General features: G+C 38.0%; 1 pseudogene; it reads right to left on the reverse strand.

Annotated features, from left to right (window-relative positions):
- Nucleotides 1-15878: 15878 nt before the first annotated feature.
- On the reverse strand, nt 15879-18999 carry LOC129729255 (alpha-amylase A-like; annotated as a pseudogene).
- Between the last annotated feature and the right edge of the window lie 552 nt (nt 19000-19551).

Raw genomic sequence — 19551 nt, forward strand, 5'->3', positions numbered from 1 at the left:
AATTTAAAAAGAAATAATTTTTACAGCGTATCTCCTTTATTTAGGAGGACGAAATTATTGCCTAGAACTTTGTCGAAAACACTAAACAGATTGAACAAACCGTTCTGGCTTCTGCAATATTGTAACCAGAAATAGGCATTCAATGTTTAGCTAACTTTCTGTAGTTTCAAAAAATAGTTGAAAAATAAGCTGTTCGAGACAACAAGTTTTAATTATTTTTTCCTAACAATTTTTTCTTCATAGAGTTTTTTTTTTCAAAAACAAAATAAATATCCATAACTTTGCCACCCTTTTTGTACAAGCTTTAAAAAAAATCGTCATGATTCGATAATAACACAAAATTACATCTAAAGTCATAACATTATCTGTGAAAAATTTCAACTGTAAATCAGTAATGGTTGATTAATACCGTAACCCTGTGCTGCTTGGATTTGCTCATCACGATCGAACCAGTTTACTTCTGGGACTTCACCTTTCGTTTTGCCTGTGCTGGGCAGTTCCATTAAATATAGGGTAACCATTTTGATCAGCCATTTTTGATCTGGCTGAAAGATGTTCCTATGGGCTAATTTATAAAAAACGAGATTTTTGTTACATTTTATTGTTTTTTTTTTCACGATAGTAAATATCTAACTTTTTTCTCGCCTTTGCTGAACAGTTTTTTTGCTGTGTATTTATTTTTTTTTCGAAAACAGGATAGATTTCTACAACTTCGCCGAAACAACCCGTGCTGGTTTCAAAAGTATGTATAATCTTCAATATCATTTTAAAAAAAAACTAGCTGACCCGGCAAACTTCGCCCCGCCTATTTTTGTGTTTAATTTAATAATTTTCAACATTCCAAATTCATTGATTCCTTGCGATTTGTTTATTTCGTTTGAAATTATTGATTTTATCGGAATGACAACATCCTCGTTTTCTGCCTTTAGTACATCACTTCTCCGAAATACTCATATTGGGTGGTATTCAGTTATTCTCGTTGTTTTTCAAAAACTAAAAGTAGTCATCTTCGAATTCAAGATGGTGTCCAGGGTCAATGCTTGGCTTCTATACATCATTTCGATTACGGAAATATTCATATGTAGTAGTATTCGGCTGTTTTCCAGAAGTTGCCATCTTACAATTCAAAATGGTGCCTGAGGTCAATTTTTAGCTTTATGCATCATTCTGGTTAACGAAACGCTCATATTGGGTGGTAATTGGTCACTTTAGGCTTTTGAAGTAGAATACTTCTCTCAGGAAGTTCGGCTACATAGGGATGTGAAATGAAAATCTAAAACCAAAATAAGTTAAACATATGTCCAATTTCAAATGCTAATAAATCGGTTTGTTTTTGATGGATTTCCTTCGTTCTTGCAGTAATAGATTGAAAAATCTTCTAAGATTTTCCCCAAATGCAGATAATTGTAATTTTATTTTTCAAACTATTGTACTATTGAAAATAGTCAAGCCTTGTCAAAACGAAAATTTCGGCCTCTGATTGGTCGTTATATGATTGCTTCCCAAGCACGGTCGACAGAAACATAGACCTTGCCATTTGAAATGTGCTATTTGGTCTATATAAGAGCCTGTTTCACCCGAAGCCGCTCATTATAATTCTAGACTGCAACAGCAGCAGTCCTCCCCTAACAGTGGATACAGCAGCAGTAGCAGTGCAGCGGACAACGGCCACAGCTGTGGTATGGCAACGGATAGCGAAGCGCGTCTCAGCATCGATAGCAGGACCAGGTGATGCAGGGCAGCGGATACCAATGGCAACGGAAGCGTCTACTACTGTGGCAACGGGAATAGCGCAGCGGTTGACGTTGGTCTCAGCATCAATATAAGCAGGGCCAGCTTATGCAGTGTGGCATTTTAGTGAAATGCTGTCTCTGAGCGATAGCAGGCACACTAGCAAATGCATCCAATGAAAAGAACGTTCTGGAAAGCTTTTCAGTGTTTATTTTTCCCCAAGGAATACTTTATTTGCACTGCCAGTGATAACGCAAAGATGTGATCGACATCTTATCAAACATTTAATTAAACAAAAAATTGTCTTTTTCAGGATGAAATAAAAACCTAATTGTAGAGTTAATATTTTCTCTTAAATCAATTTACACTTTCAAGAAATTTGGAACAGATATATATTTGGCTTCATCTTCGTGAACGTACTGAATTAACTTTTCCTTCAGTCATGAGCACAACATCCGAAAAGCTTTCATTATCAGCATAAAAATAATTTTTCGCATAAATAAAATTCAAAAATTATCAAGTCCAAATCATGACAAGCAATTATATTATTGAGAATTGTCATTCCTTTTTGAAGTGCAAAATTCGACTGGTCTGATTAGTCGTTAATATGATTGCTTCCCAAGCACGGTCGACAGAATCATAGACCTTGTCATTTTAAATTTGCTATTTGTCTGTATAAGAGAAAGGAGGGGAAATGTCGACTGAAATGGCTAACGATAGTTATCGATGATTTCCTACTACTATCGATAGGTTTTTCATCCCTATATGAGAGCCTGTTTCAGTCGAAGCCGCTCATAATAGTTCTAGACAGCGACAACAGCAGTCTTCCCTAAGCAGCAGCAGTACCAGTGCAGTGGATACCAGGTGGATAGCGGCCACAGCTGTGGCATTGCAATGGATAGTGCACTAGTTGCAGCGGATCTCAGCATCGATAGCAGCTGGGCCAGCTGATGCAGGGACAGCGGATACCAATAGCAGCGTATAGCGGCCAAAACATTAGCATGGCTACGGATAGCGTAGCAGTTGCAGCGGGTTCAGCATCAATAGCAGCTGATGCAGTGAGGCACTTTAGTGAAATGCAGTCTCTGTGCGATAGCGGGCACTAGTAAATGCATTCAAAGAAAAGTTGACTCATTTTGACAACACATGAGCCGTCTAGTTTTGAGTGTTAAATCAGCTTTTCACCGTTTATTTTATCACAAGGAATACTTTATTCGCACTGTCAGTGATAACGCCAAGATGTGATCTGTATCTAATCCAATATTGAACTGAACAACAAGTTGAAAAATGACTGACTCGCAAGCAGCCGGGTTTTCTTGTAAAAGTATTTTACTTCATCCTTGCGGTCGTGGCTTTGCACACAACCCTCCTGTGTTTTTTTTCAGAAACCGGAAGTCACCATCCTGGATTTAAAATGGCATTTGGAGACAATTTCTGGTCTCTGAGCGTCATTCTGGTTAAAGAAACACTCATATTGGGTGGTATTTGGTCATTTTCGGCTATTTTACAGGAACCGTAAGTCGCCATCTTGGATTTCAAAATGACATTTTGTGACAATTTCTGGCCTCTGAGCATCATTCTGGTTAAAGAAACACCATATTTGGTTTTATTTTGGGTCATTTTCGGCAGTTTTCCAGTCACCAAAAGTTGCCATTTCACAACTCAAAATGTTGTCTGAGGTCGATTTTTGGTTTCAATGTATCATCACGATTTCGGAAATACCCATATTGGGTGGTATTTGGTCATATCCCGCTGTTTTTCAGAAACCGGAAGTCACCATCTTGGATTGGAAGTTGATATTTGAAGACATTTCACGTATAGAAACCGGAAGCTTCCATTTTAAATTTAACAATGGCGTCTGGAGTCAAAATTTTTTCTTGCTCCCAGAAACCTCAACATATCAAATTTGGTTCCATTTGCTTGATTATTTCTCGAGATGTGCAGAAATTTGTGTGGAACCCCTCCTTTCAGAAAAAGGAGGGGTGTTGAAACATTATGAACATATTTGTTACCTCTAAAAACATTTACATGCCAAATTTGGTTCTATTTGGTGGATTGGTTCTCGAGCTGTGCGAAATTTGTGTTTCTTTTGTATGGGACCCCTCCCTTTTAACAGGGGGAGGGGCGTCAATTTGTTATGGATATATTTGATACCCCTAAAAACATTCCACCTGCCCAATTTGGTTCCATTTGCTTGGTTAGTTTTCGAGATGTGCATGAATTTGTGTTTCATTTGTATGGGATCCCTCCCTTCCAGAAGCGGGAGGGGTCTCGAATTACCTTAGTCACTTTTCTCGGCCCCCAGAACCCCTATATACAAAATTTCACACCGATCGGTTCGGTAGTTTCCAAGCCTATATGGAACAGACAGACAGATAGACAGACAGAGCTGCATATTTGTATGTATAGATGAGCAAGTGACGAAAGTGCAATTAAGAAGAAAAAAGAGAAAGAAAAGAAAGGGAGATAAACCCATGAATTTTAATTAGAAAAAAAAGTTGGGAAACAATTGAGAGAAAAAATGGCAGCATTGCTAAAAACATATTTGGATTCCTTGATTGCAGAAAAATCCCAATCCCAGAAAGTTAAATGATATTTTCCAATGAATTTAATTGTTTGATTTAGAATGGATACATTCAAAACTTGTTTCGTCAAAGAGGTGTATCTCGTGATTGACTTGAATTGAAGGAATACGATGAAATTATCAAATTTAAAATAAAAATGGCTGCATTTGTCGAACAGTGTAAACTTAGCTTCGATATACAAAAATAATCTGTCAGGCAACACTTCCGGTGAAAAAACATGTTTTTCCGAGATTTTTCAGTTTATTTTTTTTTTTTTCAAAAATCATTAATTAAATTTTTTCGGACGTCTAACGTCAATGAATTGTAAGATGGAGGAACATAAGATTTTGATCAAAATATGTGATATTTGGCTACAGGGCGGGAGGTTTTCCATGTTTTTCTAACAAAATGTTTTTCAAGCGGCTCGACTACACGCAGAGTTCCTTATCACTTTGAAAACAATAACGAAAAATTATACCTTCTGTAACAAATTTGTAACTAAAAAAGCAATAACATTCTTCTCCAGTCGAGTAACAATACATACTCTTATATATTTTGCACATGTTATGAGATGATGACTAACTGATAATGGGCAAAATTTTCAAGAAAAATTCACTTCACACAAAATTTTCACTTGTTCCTTTGAAACTATTTAAAAACGATTTTTCCATAATTTTTACCAACACTGGTAGGCAATCTCAATATTCTCTCCTAAAGCATGCTTATCAAAGAGCAATGGAAACTCACGTAATAAGCGATCGTGGATGTTCGTTTGTTATATTCACCACACTGACCCAGAGCACAGTGGGGAATCGCTGGCCATTGACCAAAAATTGAAAATACGAATTCAATTTCAATTATATTTTTCCTATAGTTGTATACTATTGAAGTATCAGAATCCAAATTTTTAGATCGTTACGACAAAACTTCAATTTTCTATGATTTTTCGAAGTGTACTGAGTCAGTGTTTTTTAGCGTTTTTCTTGAAAAAAACCAGCTCCAGTTCGCTTATTTTTCGCTCTCCTTACTTCACATACTGTCTGCTTAATGAACTAATCATTGTTTATGTTTTGGATCACCAGCACTGAGTACCAAAATCATGTTTCAAGCTTGTATCATACCAGTTACATGTAAAAACAATCGTGTAAACACAAACCATGACATAATAAATCGCCTGCTAATTTCTACAGAGCAAATTGTGATTTATTATTTTGAAGTTAGAAACTGCATTTTGAAAATTCTTCTCAAAGATATATAAACTGTATTATAAATGAACACAAATATGAAGATGGAGGTGGAAGTGAATAAAAATAAAAAATGCGATAAAAAGAAGTTATTTAATATAGTCACTTTGATAAAACAAGTCATAAGTGATTTCCAACACGAAGCATATTTTCCAATTGATTTTTTTTTTGTTTTATAGCATGAGAAAGTCTTTCTTGCATTATGCATTTTATTTTCCAAAAAATTGAAACCGACGTGAAATTTTCCTCATATAATATATATTAAAAAAAACATGACAATTCCCCTGGCTTGAAGCCATTTACATGCAAAAATAATACCAAATTCGGACTCAGCGTCCCAAAATTATATAAAAACCATGTATTTTCCATGATATAAAGACATTTTTTTACTTGGCCAGCATTTGTATGGAGTCGTTCCACTGTGCACAGCAGTGTCTAGTTCGAGCGGTCAGTATCAGTCTGAAATATAGAGTTGCATATGAAATACACTAAAATAATGAACCCTATCAGTCGATGAAAGTTCCGTGAATAAAATACTGTTGAGTACAAATCGAGAACAGAAACCAATAACGAAAAAATTTCCCGGTTGCAAAAAATTTATTACCTAAAGTAAAATAACATTCATTCTCATGAGAATCGATGCACCTTGAAAATGGTCTAAATTAGTAAATCAGTCCGGCCAGGATACATCTAAACACTAAAATCTTGCAAATTAAAGAGTTCTGTTTTTTTTAGTGAAACAAAACAGATTCTAGAAAAGTTCCGAAACATGTTCATATAAAACTATAGCGAAACCAATGCATTTTACAAAAACAAATTCGCAATAAATACTTATTTTCTGACTCAGCCATTCTCAAGTTGTTGAAAATTTCAGGGTAAAAAATATATTTAAAAAAAATTGAATTTTTAACCTTTATCGAGGGGAACCTTGGGGTAAGTACCCTTTCACAACTTTTAGGTCTTCCAGAGACACAGGCTAGATTAAAAACGCTAGCGAAACCTTGCGACATATCAAATTTTAAATTTTTGCAAAAGAACACTATCAACGATCAATATTTGGCCACTTGGACGACTAATGACCGTTCCTGTCAGAGTTTTTTGATATGCTGCAAGCTAGGTCTCAGAACTATTCCCAGAACCGATTTCCGGAACTCGGCCAGTAGTGGCCAAAACACGCTCAAGTGGCCAAATACCGGTCGCCAATAGTGTTGTTTTGCAAATTCTTAAAGTTTGACATGTCGCAAGCAAGGTTTCGCTACCATTTTTAATCTAGCCTGTGTCTCTGGAAGGGTACTTACTCCACGGCTCCCCTCGAGAAATCCGGAACAACGAAAAATTTCGAAACGTCCCCTACTGTCCCAAAAACTACTAAAGTTTGTGAACTTTTGAAAAAGGTTCGATCAAAATCGGTTCAGATCTTGCGGAATGTCAAGTAAAAGAATTTTCATTTTTTCGGCTCCGGAGTACGCATGTGTTAAAAAAAATAATTCTAATTGAAAATTGTCGCAAATGTTGAGAATAAAATATTCCATTTGATACACTAGCAATGTTTTAAGATGATATGTGTTTTAAACCAACTGTCATGAAAATCTCAGCCAATGTATTCATGATATTCAGTTCACATTCAATTTACTCTCCCAGCTTAAAATTTTTTGAAAGCCCAGAAAGTTGATAATTGAAACGAATCGCTTTGAGATAACACCAGATCTTAACATCCGGGCATTTCCTCCCTTTGCATTTTACTCATGGCTAAAAAAATGAAAATTTGACAGCTTTGAGACTCCACTTCTCGAAGTCATTAAGCTCAAATTTTGCATTGGTACTTTCAAAAAAAGACGTAAAATCCATTTTTTGGAACCCTAGTATATGCAATGCATATATTCCCATCAGCATTTCAGAAAATGTGCAAACATGCACATATAAGAAGTAGATACAAGTATTGAAAAAACTTTTCATACATGTTCTAGTTTATAATTACTTTAAGTACTTTCGAGACACAATTCTTTCTTAAATCATTGGTTAACCTTTCAAAAATGTAAACCTTGAACCTAACTAATAAGCTTACCTTTATGTCTTTAAGGTGATTTTTTTTCTTTCGTTCCCCAAATCTGCAAACAAACAGAAAAAAAACGAACCACCAAAATGACACAGCATGAAACAGAAGCAAAACCCTTAAAAAATATGGCATCAATGGAGCAAATTCCCCTGATCCAATAAGCATGAATTTCCATGCATACCACCGCACGCACCGGTTTGAGCTGACTGAAGACCAATTGCCGGAATGTGCCGGAGTGTTCGTATCTGGGGCGCATCCATCCATCCATCCGTCCACCCAACCACCGAAACCCGGGAGAGCGGAGCAAATCATCCATCCACTTAAGCGTTATTATTTATGATTTCGAATAAATAAGCAAGAAATCAGGAAGCAGCAGCACACGACCTTCCGACTTCGGTCACGCGGAGAGGACGAAACGTCCAGATTTTGTGCCGCGCTCCTGGAGGGGTGCATTTACAATGAGCTGAAGGACACCAAGCAGTAGCAGAAGAAAAAAAACTCTGAAAAAAAAATCTGAATGCAAGATTTAATTTTGGACCAATTCTCGAAGAAGGTGGACGGATGTGGACGACAAAAAAAGAGAGAATTATTTATGATTGGGCCGCAGTTCGGTGAAGTTCTTTCCCGGTCTGCCAAGTGGATGTGAAAGATCAAATCAATTCAATTTGTTTCCTTTTTTTTTGCCTGGTAGTGGAAAGGGACCTTCCTTTGGAGGATATTTCTCTCCAGAGGACCAATTGAGGATGGCCGAGGGATGAAATGACGGGAAATTGATATTTGTCTAGCTCATAAATTGCTGTTTTGAATAATTTTACGATATTTTTATAGCTTATTAGGTCCAATTTGTTTCATCGGAAGTTGAAATGTGCCGTACCATTTGCAGGACCACTTGGGATTGTAGGACAGCCCAGTTGTTTCACAGATGATTGACTTGTTCTGGACTAGTTTCAAGTCCTGATAAGTATACCGTTGCTTGCCGGGACTCGAACATAAAGGTCAAAAGTGTAAAATTAATCTGCCAAAAAAAAAGAATCTTGTGAAATCTCACACTCCACACGCTCGATCATTCTATTTCCATAGCAATTGCAGATAATGAACCATTCCAGACGCTCAAAATGAGCAGACTAACGACGCCAAAAGCCGATGCTTCGCCGCGTTCCGCTTGGCGAGCAGTCGAACACAAAAGGGAAGTAATTGATATTACGGAATAAATATTGAATGCATTATTTATCTATTATATATGGTAATTTGGCATGCATAATTTAGCTGCGAAATAAAATCGTTCAAACGCGGCTTTCATCTCGTGGCTCAACTTTGTTACCCAGCAAAAAAGCATCGCGGAAGGAAAAAAGTGATTTCGCTTAAGTGATTCTTCCGCATCTGCGAAGCCTTCCCCGGCCACCATTACAACACTGAACAGTCTATTTATGATGTACACATCAGTTGCTTTCGAAACCCCCCCCCCCCCTTCCCCGTAGCTAGCCACGTACAAAAATAACGCGATAGATGAAATCGCGCGATCGAAAAAAAGGAGCAAAACAGGAAACGACTATCGCGTGATGACGACGGCTGCCAAAGTAAAAAGGGCGTATCGGAGGTCCCGTTCCATTTTTTCTTTTCGTTTTTGCATTGCTCAAACTTGAAAGGCTGCAAGAAGATGATGAGAGAAAAATAAAGCGAAATTATTGCTTAATAGAAAGAAAATGATTAAAGCGATATTGACGACGACGAAGGTTTCCCGAGGTGGAGTTTGCCACTCGCGGTGACGGTGGTGGATTTTCACGCATCGTTTTTCGTATAAATTGCACATTAATTTTATGGCCTACCATCAATATGCTGGATATTAAGTGAGAGGAAATAATGGCTGTTCTCGATTCTTCGCCCGACTTTATTCGGACGGTAACTTTAAAACAAGAAGATCGCAAATATTGGGAATTTTTGTAACGGAAAGCTGAAACGAATGTAAATTTTTTCGTGGATAGGAAGTATAGAAGGAAGTTTCTGATTTTGGGTAAAACAAACTTTCAAATATAAAAAATTCCCAAGTCCCATGCAATTTCAATCCAAATCCAATCCAATTTCAATTCAAATCCAATCCACACCCAATCAATCCAATACATATCCATTCTAAATGCATCATAAATCTGATGCAAATCCTAGCCAATCCAAACCAAAACCAATCCAAACTCAATCCAAATCCAGTCCAATTCAAATTTAATCAAATCAAAATCCTATTTAAATCTAATCTAAATCCAATCCAAATCCATTACGAATCCATTCCAAACCCAATCCAAACCAAATCAATATCCAATCCAAATTCAAACCAAATCCAATCCAATTTCAATTCAAATCCAATCAATCCAATACAAATCCATTCTAATTCTATTCCAAATCCGATGCAAATCCTATCCAATCCAAACCCATTCAAAATCCAATCTTAATCCATTCCAAATCTGATGAAAATCCAATCTAAATCAAGTGAAAAATAAATCCAAATCCAATCCAGCTCCGATTCAAATTAAGATTCACTATTAAATCAGTCCAAATTATAAAATTTAATTGAATACCAATTCAATCCTAATCTAATTTATCCATTCCAATTCTTATCCGAATTAAATCCAAATTAACCCTCTAGTGACCAGTTACACCTTTAAAAAGCTTCAATCAATACTAAAAAAATGTTTATAAAAATTCAAAGTGATTTTTTCGAAGTCCGTCTGAAAATTATTTTGGGCACTAGAGGGGTAACGTTCAATCCAATCTAAATCCATACCAAATCTAATCCACTTCAAATCCTCTCAGAATTCAATCTAATCCATATCCAACTTGAATTCAATCCAACGTCAAATCTTGCTCATATCCAATCTTAATCCATTCCGAATCCCAGATTCAACCCAAAAAGTAAAAAAAATACGACACTTACCACCAAAACAAAAGTATCTCCGTTTTCCGTAACAGTCGTTAAATATGCAGAAGTACACTCGGTCTTTGGTAACAACGATTGTAAGACTTCTTTTTGTCATTGCTTATAGACCGAAAGAACGTAGCTGGCGCCGTTTTCGATCCTTACAAAAAAGCAGAAGCTACGGAGTTGTTGTATATTAAGAAGATGGTAAATAAATCTCCGATAAGCCATCTTAAGGGGGTCCTCTTTGCCAGTTCACTAGCTCAGATCATCACGAAGAAGCAACTACGAAATGTGCGGTCATTCAAGCTCTATTTTTTTACTGTAACTCCTCTTTAAATCCGATTCAATTCAACTGAAATCCAAATTTGATCTTACTGCTATCGAAAACTCAATCTGAATTAGCTTAGCTCAGCTTGACTGACTGCACATATCAATGGTTGCACTCCGTGATTGATCCGAATCAGTAAAATTGCACAGTGAATCAACTGAATGGGGTTGGGAGTGACCGACCATTCTCATTGTACAAGTTATAGTGACTCAATACTTTAAAGGATCAATAACGACGCCGGCCACGTCCTTGCAATCAGGTAGGAAGAGGGTAGGGATGTTAGTGTGACCCTTGCTATTTGGAGACCGTGTTTACCTCTCCACAAAGGTCACAGGAAGGAGATTTTTGTTAGTAAGGAAGGGTACGTTGGATCAGGATTCACTTTGATAAGTGATGCGATCATACATGTAATTTATACCCGGCTTTATTGAACTTTTTACGGTTTATTCTCCATTCAGTCGGCTGATTGGAGATGTACATTAGCTTATTTATATTTGGCACAGGTTTATACTAGCAGACATTAATAATGCTGTAGGGGCCACGCTTGAGGGATTTGTTTTTCTAGTTCACAAAATTGCTTAGTGTTCCAATTCAAGACCGATTTAAACCAAAAGACAAAGGTAGGCTGTTGGGGACACGCCCAGTGAGTGGCATATTTCAGTGAACTGCAAAATGCTGTTGGTTGATTTATACTGACACACCTCATCGTTATCCGATTTTTACCGAAGACTTTTGGAGCCACTCACAAATTTGTGGGGTTTACTTGAAATGAATACGAGTTGTCGTATTTAAATATTTGGAACCGAGTTAAACTAACAACATTAAATCTATTGTTGGGACCACATACGAGTGTGTGTGTGTGTGGATGGTCTAGAAAATATCAGAAGTGTTTGAAATTCTATGATTTAAATCTGTTTTAAACCCCATAAGAGATGCTATTGGAGCAAGGCACTCATTTGCGTGGTTCGTACTACAAAATATACAAATAATTAATGAAACAAAATGAACATATTATTTGAATCAGGGAAATCACACGGAACGGTAAAATGTTATATTGAAGTGATAAGTTTAGATGCGATTCTTTTCTCATACAAATCGTTGGTCCTTCGAGATATCACATTCAGTCTGTTGAATTTTAATAGTTACACTGGGTAAATTTTTAATAACGCGCGCAAAATCTGTTTTAAACCGACTACTGCAAGGGTAAACTTAAACGCGTTCGACGAATCCGCTGGTGTGTGTAAATGAACTAAGTCACCTATTGAATCCAAAAACTGGCAAAGTTCCATGCATCCAAAGCCTATAAGTAAAAAAAATGCAAATGTGCATATGAAACAAAAGAAAAGTTTTTAGAAATGCCAAAATTGTCATAATAAGTGTACCATCGATATGGATTCGTGTCATATCGATTTACTAGACTTTAAAATAGCCACTTAAAAATTAATATTTGTCCAGAAAACTAGAAAATCATGAAATGAAGCATGACAAAACACCCACACAACCATGTCTAAGTTTTAGCTATTTGAATCGTAAAAATATTATAACGACATAGGATTCTAGAAAACTAGCTTTTTTTATTTAATAATTTTATAATTTCTTAATACACGCAAAAATTTTCCTTATTACTTTAAAAGCAATTGCGCAAAATTACCTTTTAGGTAACAAATCCATTGCTTAAAAGCAATAAAGTTCTTCCCCAGTTAAGTAACAACACATACTGTCATATATTTAGCACGTGTTATGAGAGAACGATTATCTAATAATGGTCGTTTCAACCACATGCAACGTTTTTTCTGTCGAAAAATGCTCCCTTTCCACCTCAAGTCAAAAAAAATCACACACCGTCGCATAAGTTGCACATGTTACAAGTTTTTTCAATCTCCAATTCATCCGGTGGGCGTGTATTAGTTCGCTCGTTGTATGCATACGGAGTAGCGAAAAAATTTGACAAGAGCTGCCAAGCAACATTTTCCCCGTCATAGAGTATGCAAACGTTGATGATTTCAAAGACTTGAAATGCGCCTTAAAATGACATTACGATCTGTAAACTGCGTTAGAGAAAAATAAAAACATTCGCTTTCTTGCAAGCTATTTACAGCACATAATCATTGGTTCATGGAAACTCATTTGGACCTGTTTGAATATACAAAACTCGTGCCCATCCAGAACAATATTCGCAACTTCGGAAACTCTGGTCAGACAGTATTACATATTTCCATTTCAAGTAAACACTGGGGGAATAAACGAAAGTGTTTCTAATTGGACATTTGAGGATGAAGGGAGACAAAAATGAACCAGATCGTTGCATCAATACAAATGCAGCGAGTGAAGTCTTGCCAACACATGCATTGCGGTGCTTGGCTGTATGTTCTCCTGCAGAAACACATACAAGCGTGTGGCCGTCATAATTTTTATTACTTTTTGTTTGTTACTTTTTGTGTATAATGCGCAGTCATAAGACACAAAAAGTAATAAAAAATTGCCCAAAAGTAATAAAATATTCCCCGTTTGCGTTGGGTGTGCCATATTTTTGTGCATCAACATAAACCGTTCAATTTGCTCACAAAGTACTTTCTCCTTGTCCATCACCGCTAGCCAGCCTATACACCAGAGAGACGCCGAGACACCCACCGTTAGTTAAGGCAACTGTCAACATCAAAACGGGCGAGCTGTATAATTTTGCATTGCCGTTATCCGTTTTGATGTTGACAGTCGCCCCAACGGCGAGCGTCCCGCCATCTCTCTAATATACAGGTTCCCTAATCACCGCGATCCTTTGAGCACGAGGCCAGAATATAACTCAACTTTGGTGCTTAAATGCCAAACTAGTCATAATCAGGACATTATATTAATAACATCTGCTCAAAAGCCCGAAAAATAAAAAAAAAGCACAACTCCACAACACAACATTTCGACTTCACCTGTTTCGTAAACTAAAAAAACTTGAGCAACATATTAGGCATCCTACCAACGACTCGACTACAGCAGGCGATCAACACAGAGACCCACAATAATTGCATGGTATTTATGTTTGTAACATGGAGTTAAAAAAACCAGCTCTCCAATAATGTTTACACAAAATATCACCAACGTCAACACCGATACTTATCTTCAAATGGCCTCTTTTCCTTTGAACCGTGGTATCGATTTGCGCTGCGTCGCACGGACTAACATAAGGAGGATTAAACACCGATAGGAACGTTACTACACACCAACATTTCACTAACACGACAATTTATATTACAACCGACTTCCACCGTTACTGTTCGAGCTGTTCGCACTACGCATGCACCCTCGACTGCTATCGAAACCTCAATCTGAATTCAATTTAAAGTCAACCCAAATAAAATTGCAATCCAATCTAAGCTCAATTCAATTGGAAAAACAAAACAAAATTTAATTGGTTATTTAATTAAATTTTGTAACTTTTGTAATTGTAATGCGCTTATGGACCAACATCTTTCACCTACACGCAAAAGTTGGATGGTGCGAAACCAGTACAAAATTGTGCGTTTTTAGAGCAATTGTTGATGTAATTCGGAACCAGTACAATGATTGCGTGTTGGGCATAACGCAATTAATGCTCTAGCGTTTCTCCAATGTATTCGGCAGCTCCAAACTACTACACCTAAACAGTTCAAGCAGCATTGCAAAGCGAGCGAGAAGCAAAATCATTCTGTCTCGCTCATTTCGTAAAACAAAGAGGTATCGCCCTGCGCGTCGCAATCCGAACCGAAAGAGAAGCGAAAGAGCAACCTGCAAATTGTATGTGACGAAATTCTACGAGCGAGAGAGAAATTTCCCTCGTCGCTTGCACTGCACTTGCTGTTTGCACTGTTCCATGAGTAGCAGTCACTAATACACTCGACGTGAGAAATAAAGTGTCGGTATATGATATATATTCTGATTCCATTCTATGTCAATGTATTCGCAGTACAACTGTTGCGTTATGCGTTACACACATTTTTTGTGCGATTTATGTGCAACATTTGTGCGAATCGGGAAGACACAATGATTGTACAAGACTTCAACTTTTGCGTGTACTTATTTTATGGAACAGGAATGTACGCTGTTCTATATACTTAAATTATTCTTCTAAGTTAAAATTTTTAAACTAATTTCAAGATATACTGCATACTTTTCTTCAACTCAGACAGCTTTCCAGAATAAGAAATAATTACAAACAACCAATTCTATTCTTCGATATTGTAACTTACTCCTGAGAGCACTCTACTGCACTTATACCTTCCTTCAGCTTCTCGATGTCAGCTTCCCGTCGGAAAGTTTGCCAACAAAAAGCAGTCCCCGATAGCCAACCGTACTAGATCCTACCTACCGTTAGATTCGGTCAGTTCGGAACGGTCTGACGTACGCTGACAAGGGTTCTTGACAGCCGGTTTGTCAATAGCAGTGTTCCTCCCACCCCCAAAAGCGGCCCGGTGCGTCGATCCGTTTCGGTATCGAACAACAAAAGAAGACTGGCTGCGCTGGACGATGAAAAGCACAGCTCGTCACTTCTCGGATTTCAAGTCCGGTCAAGCGAAAAGCGATCGTAGAACGCACGGCTACTGTTCGGGACAGGAGACGGGGTTTTTCCATTCTTTATCCGGTGGGAAATTTACATAAAAGTGATACGAAGAAGGCGGACAGAACTTCAGTGGCGCTTTGAATGTAAATCATTTCAATAGATTTTCCCTCTATTTATTTCGGATAACACGCGGTGGTGGGGGGCCAGTCCGGAAAATGGACATCAATTCTTGACCACATTCTTGTCCGCATTGTTTGCAATTCAACTTAGGAAGGCATATCTTGCTACGAGGGTTGATTTGGAACTGGTTTAAGTTTCCTTGAAATGTGGTAATGTATAGAATTGTATATCGATTCCGACATTTGGATTTCATTGTTCTATTAGGGGATCAGGAATCAACTCCAGCCATTAGTGATTAAAATTTTATTTGAATTCCAGCTTTCAGAAAGTTGTTCTTTTATATTGCTAGCGATATCCATAGTTAGAATTTATAGTCGTGACTAAAAAGAAAACATTGGATTAATACTCATCAAACTCTGTAGATAAGCAAATTCTTACCTCAACATGAATCGCTAAAACGCCATCCTCACCATCATGTGCAATATTTATGGAAGCTCGACCATCAGCCAGTACCGTGACAGATTTGCCAGTGCACGAGCCATTCACCTTATCGCCCGAGATAACGTCGCAATAAACACCGACTGTGAGACCAGTCTGCCGTACCTCCAACATATCAGTACCCTGATTGTTGAACGCCACAAATCCTTGATTGCCACGCGAGAATGCAATTTTGTTATCTCCATTGGACTACCAATTAGCCACCGGAGTTCCCCAGCAGACATTTCGGAAGCCAATCATATTCCGAATCTGCCTCCAACGGTGCTCGCAAACCCATCCATTTCCACAGGTTTCATCAGCGTTGATCGAAGGGGAAATGATGTTCCCATTGGCATCCATCGGTGGCCCAATATCCAAATCCTCAAAGGCAAAGGAACTCATGATACGCAGTTGACCGTAGGGAAAAGCTGCTCCGAATGCTATTGCCATTTTGTACGGTTTAGGTAATTTATAGGTTAAAATTGTACCGAAATCATGTCGCTGATTATCGTGATTATCAACGAAAACCAGAGCATCTTGCGAGGGCAGGAGTCCCCAGCCTTCACCAAAAGACTCCAACCAAACTAGTACATCATTTCCACGGAATTGCCGACCCATGTGGTACGAGAACATAAACTCTGTCACTGTTCCTAAATGATTGTACTCGTACTTTCTCACTACCTCATGATCACCATTATCAATCACTTCTTGCATCATAAACGCCCGCGAACCAGCTGAGAACCCAAATTCTGTGTTTAAATTTTTCAACCGACCATAGATGATTTCCAAATCCGCCGGCCACATATGTTTGGCAGCATCTACCCTAAATCCAGCAACACCCAGATCGATCAGGTGATCTATAAACGCCACCAATTTGTCCCGCACGCTTCCGATGCCTTGATTCAGATCTGGTAAACCAAACAGTTCACAGTTTCTCATCATCACGGGATCATTCCAATCGGTAATCTCACAAGAAGGATTGAAGTCAGATAGCGACCAAGGAACAGCCGGGAAGTCACGATTTTGGGGAACAGCCGTAGAGCCACCGGTTCCAATACCAGTGCTGCCATCGGCCGGGTGAGCTGCCATGTGATTGATGATAATAACAACGTACAGCCTCACCCCAACAGCGTTACACCTTCTGGACATTAGGGATGTGCGATACTTTATTGATGCCGCGGGTATCGATACTTTTCCTTCGATATATCGAGTATTTGGCATCGATGCTTCAGCAAGCAATACTATCGGATATCGATATATTTTCATTTGATACTCGAAAAATATTGGAAGAAAATTCGCGTTGGCGGTGTTGCTGATATTTGCATGTGAAAACATAGGAAAGAAGGAAGGAAATATTCTTTTGTTATTACGCACATTATGACAATTACATGTGAGATTTCCGCAAAAACCGCAGGCGCGAAACCCTTGAAAATCTCTTCTAACGCTCTCAACACCGTCAACGCGAATTCGTGAAATTTGTGCGACGACCAGCAAACAAAACAGCGCGATTTTTGTATCTTTCTCAAAGCGTGGCTTTGAAGCATGCACACGTAAATTCGCTATCGATAAACTGAAAAGTTTACCACGCAAATTGTTTTTTTTTGTGATAATGTTTTTTTTTCAATTTTTTCTACTTCTTACATGCCCGACGAGGATAGTTTTAGCACGATTCAGCGACTTCTTTACTTAGAAATCAGTGCCAACGGTGCTAGGAAAAAAATTTACTTTCGAGAAACCGGTTTTTCGCGATATGTTCCGAAACTAAACAATTTTATGAATATTTGAACAGAGTTTTAACAGTCATTGGTTCAAAGTTCATAAAATTACTTTCACAGGTCATCTTTATGGTTTTGGGTGTTATGGTGATATGCCCCCGAAATATTCCTTCCAGAACAGATCCTACCGGGGCTTTTAGTGGCCATAGAAACAATGAAATACAAATAATACATCCAAAATTTTCAGAACCACGATAATCGCTCTTTCGTTTTGATGTTGATAGTTGCCTTAACGATGAGTGCTTTTTTTTTTCTAATATACAGTTTTCTCTAGCAGCGTATACAGTAGTGTGGATTTTCCCTGACTATCTGTGATACTTATCACTAGAATCGACAATCGGAAAATCGTCGAGAAAATGAATATTATTAAAATATGAATGATTGTCCCTAGGTTTTTCTTGTTGAAAATTTTTCATTTATATATCAATAAATCTTTGGAGTGAGTCACAGCTACGATCCTTTCATCGTAGATAATCTCTGGACACTGTCGCGCCGGAAGGTTGGTGTTGTTGTTCGAACCAACAAGCAGCATATTTTTCAACTGCTGCGTTCGTGTTTTTATGTGAATCATGACCTTCACCAATCGCATGTTGTCTTCTAGTTGTTTTCCATCAACTCCCTAAAATTCAAGGAATTTACGTTTGATTGATTCCATTTTAAATAAATTTACTGTTTTATCTATCACCGTTGAAAATATATGATCCATTTGAAAATTTGGAAAATTGATTATGCTTATAAACAAACCGATGCAACTCTCTCACAAGCAAAACTGCCTGATTCTCGGTTTCGTTCGTTTTCTCGTTCTGCACTTCACCCGTTTCGATATTGCGATAATGTTGAAATATCGATACTTTCATTGCGATATATTTGTTACTTGATATCGGATCGTTTCAATATATCGCGATACCAAATATCGATACCTTCGCTTCCGATTCCCATCCCTACTGGACATATCCAGACCAGACCAGAGGACCAGAGCGTGTGGTCAACTCATACGATATCGGTTGATACCGTTCCCACCAGGGCCGGTTGTTCTCACTGGACGGTGGAGAAACGATTACATTCTCGTTTACCGGCGACAGCTGAACACCTCCGAATCCTCTCGGGCCCAGAAAACGTTCACAATCCAGCGCAATATCCGCCCACTTCCATTCAAACAGATGCACTATCGTACTGTGACCGGTCCAAAAGTGTGGATCGTGCTGACCGCGAACGCCACCAAACAGCACCAGGATCGCCACCAGGGTGACTACGAATACTTGCTTCATGCTTGCTACCGAATTGGATTTTAAATGCGACTACCGCAGGGGTCTTTATAGCTTTACGGTTGTCGGACGATTCTTTAAAAATAGCCAATTTCTTACATACGATTAGCCAACCGATATTAGTTTACGGCGCCTTCGAAACAAATCTTATCGATATTTTGCAGAATTTAAATTGCTGATTATTCTGAATAATCCAATTGACAGGTGGGCAGTGGGCAGCAACGGTTTAAGCAGCAACGATGAAATCATATTGAACTGATAGAGAAAAAAATGTTTTGAATTGGATTTGGATTTGATTTGAATTAATTCAGAGATGGGGTATGAGATTAAAATGGATTTATGTTGGTTATGGTTTGCATTTGCATTCAATTAGGAATAGTTTTGAATCATTGAATTTTAATTTAATTTGGACTGGATCTTTATGATTTTTGATTTATTAAAACCTTCACCATTCCATCGTTCACAGGTTCTTATAAACCTTTTTGTTTCTGTGTTCTAACCTCAGTCACCCTATTTCGCATGCATTACCTCCTTCGAACCGCTCTAACCTTCACA

The sequence above is a fragment of the Wyeomyia smithii genome, chromosome 3, assembly GCF_029784165.1.
Source record: "Wyeomyia smithii strain HCP4-BCI-WySm-NY-G18 chromosome 3, ASM2978416v1, whole genome shotgun sequence".
In the NCBI taxonomy this organism is placed as follows: domain Eukaryota; kingdom Metazoa; phylum Arthropoda; class Insecta; order Diptera; family Culicidae; genus Wyeomyia; species Wyeomyia smithii.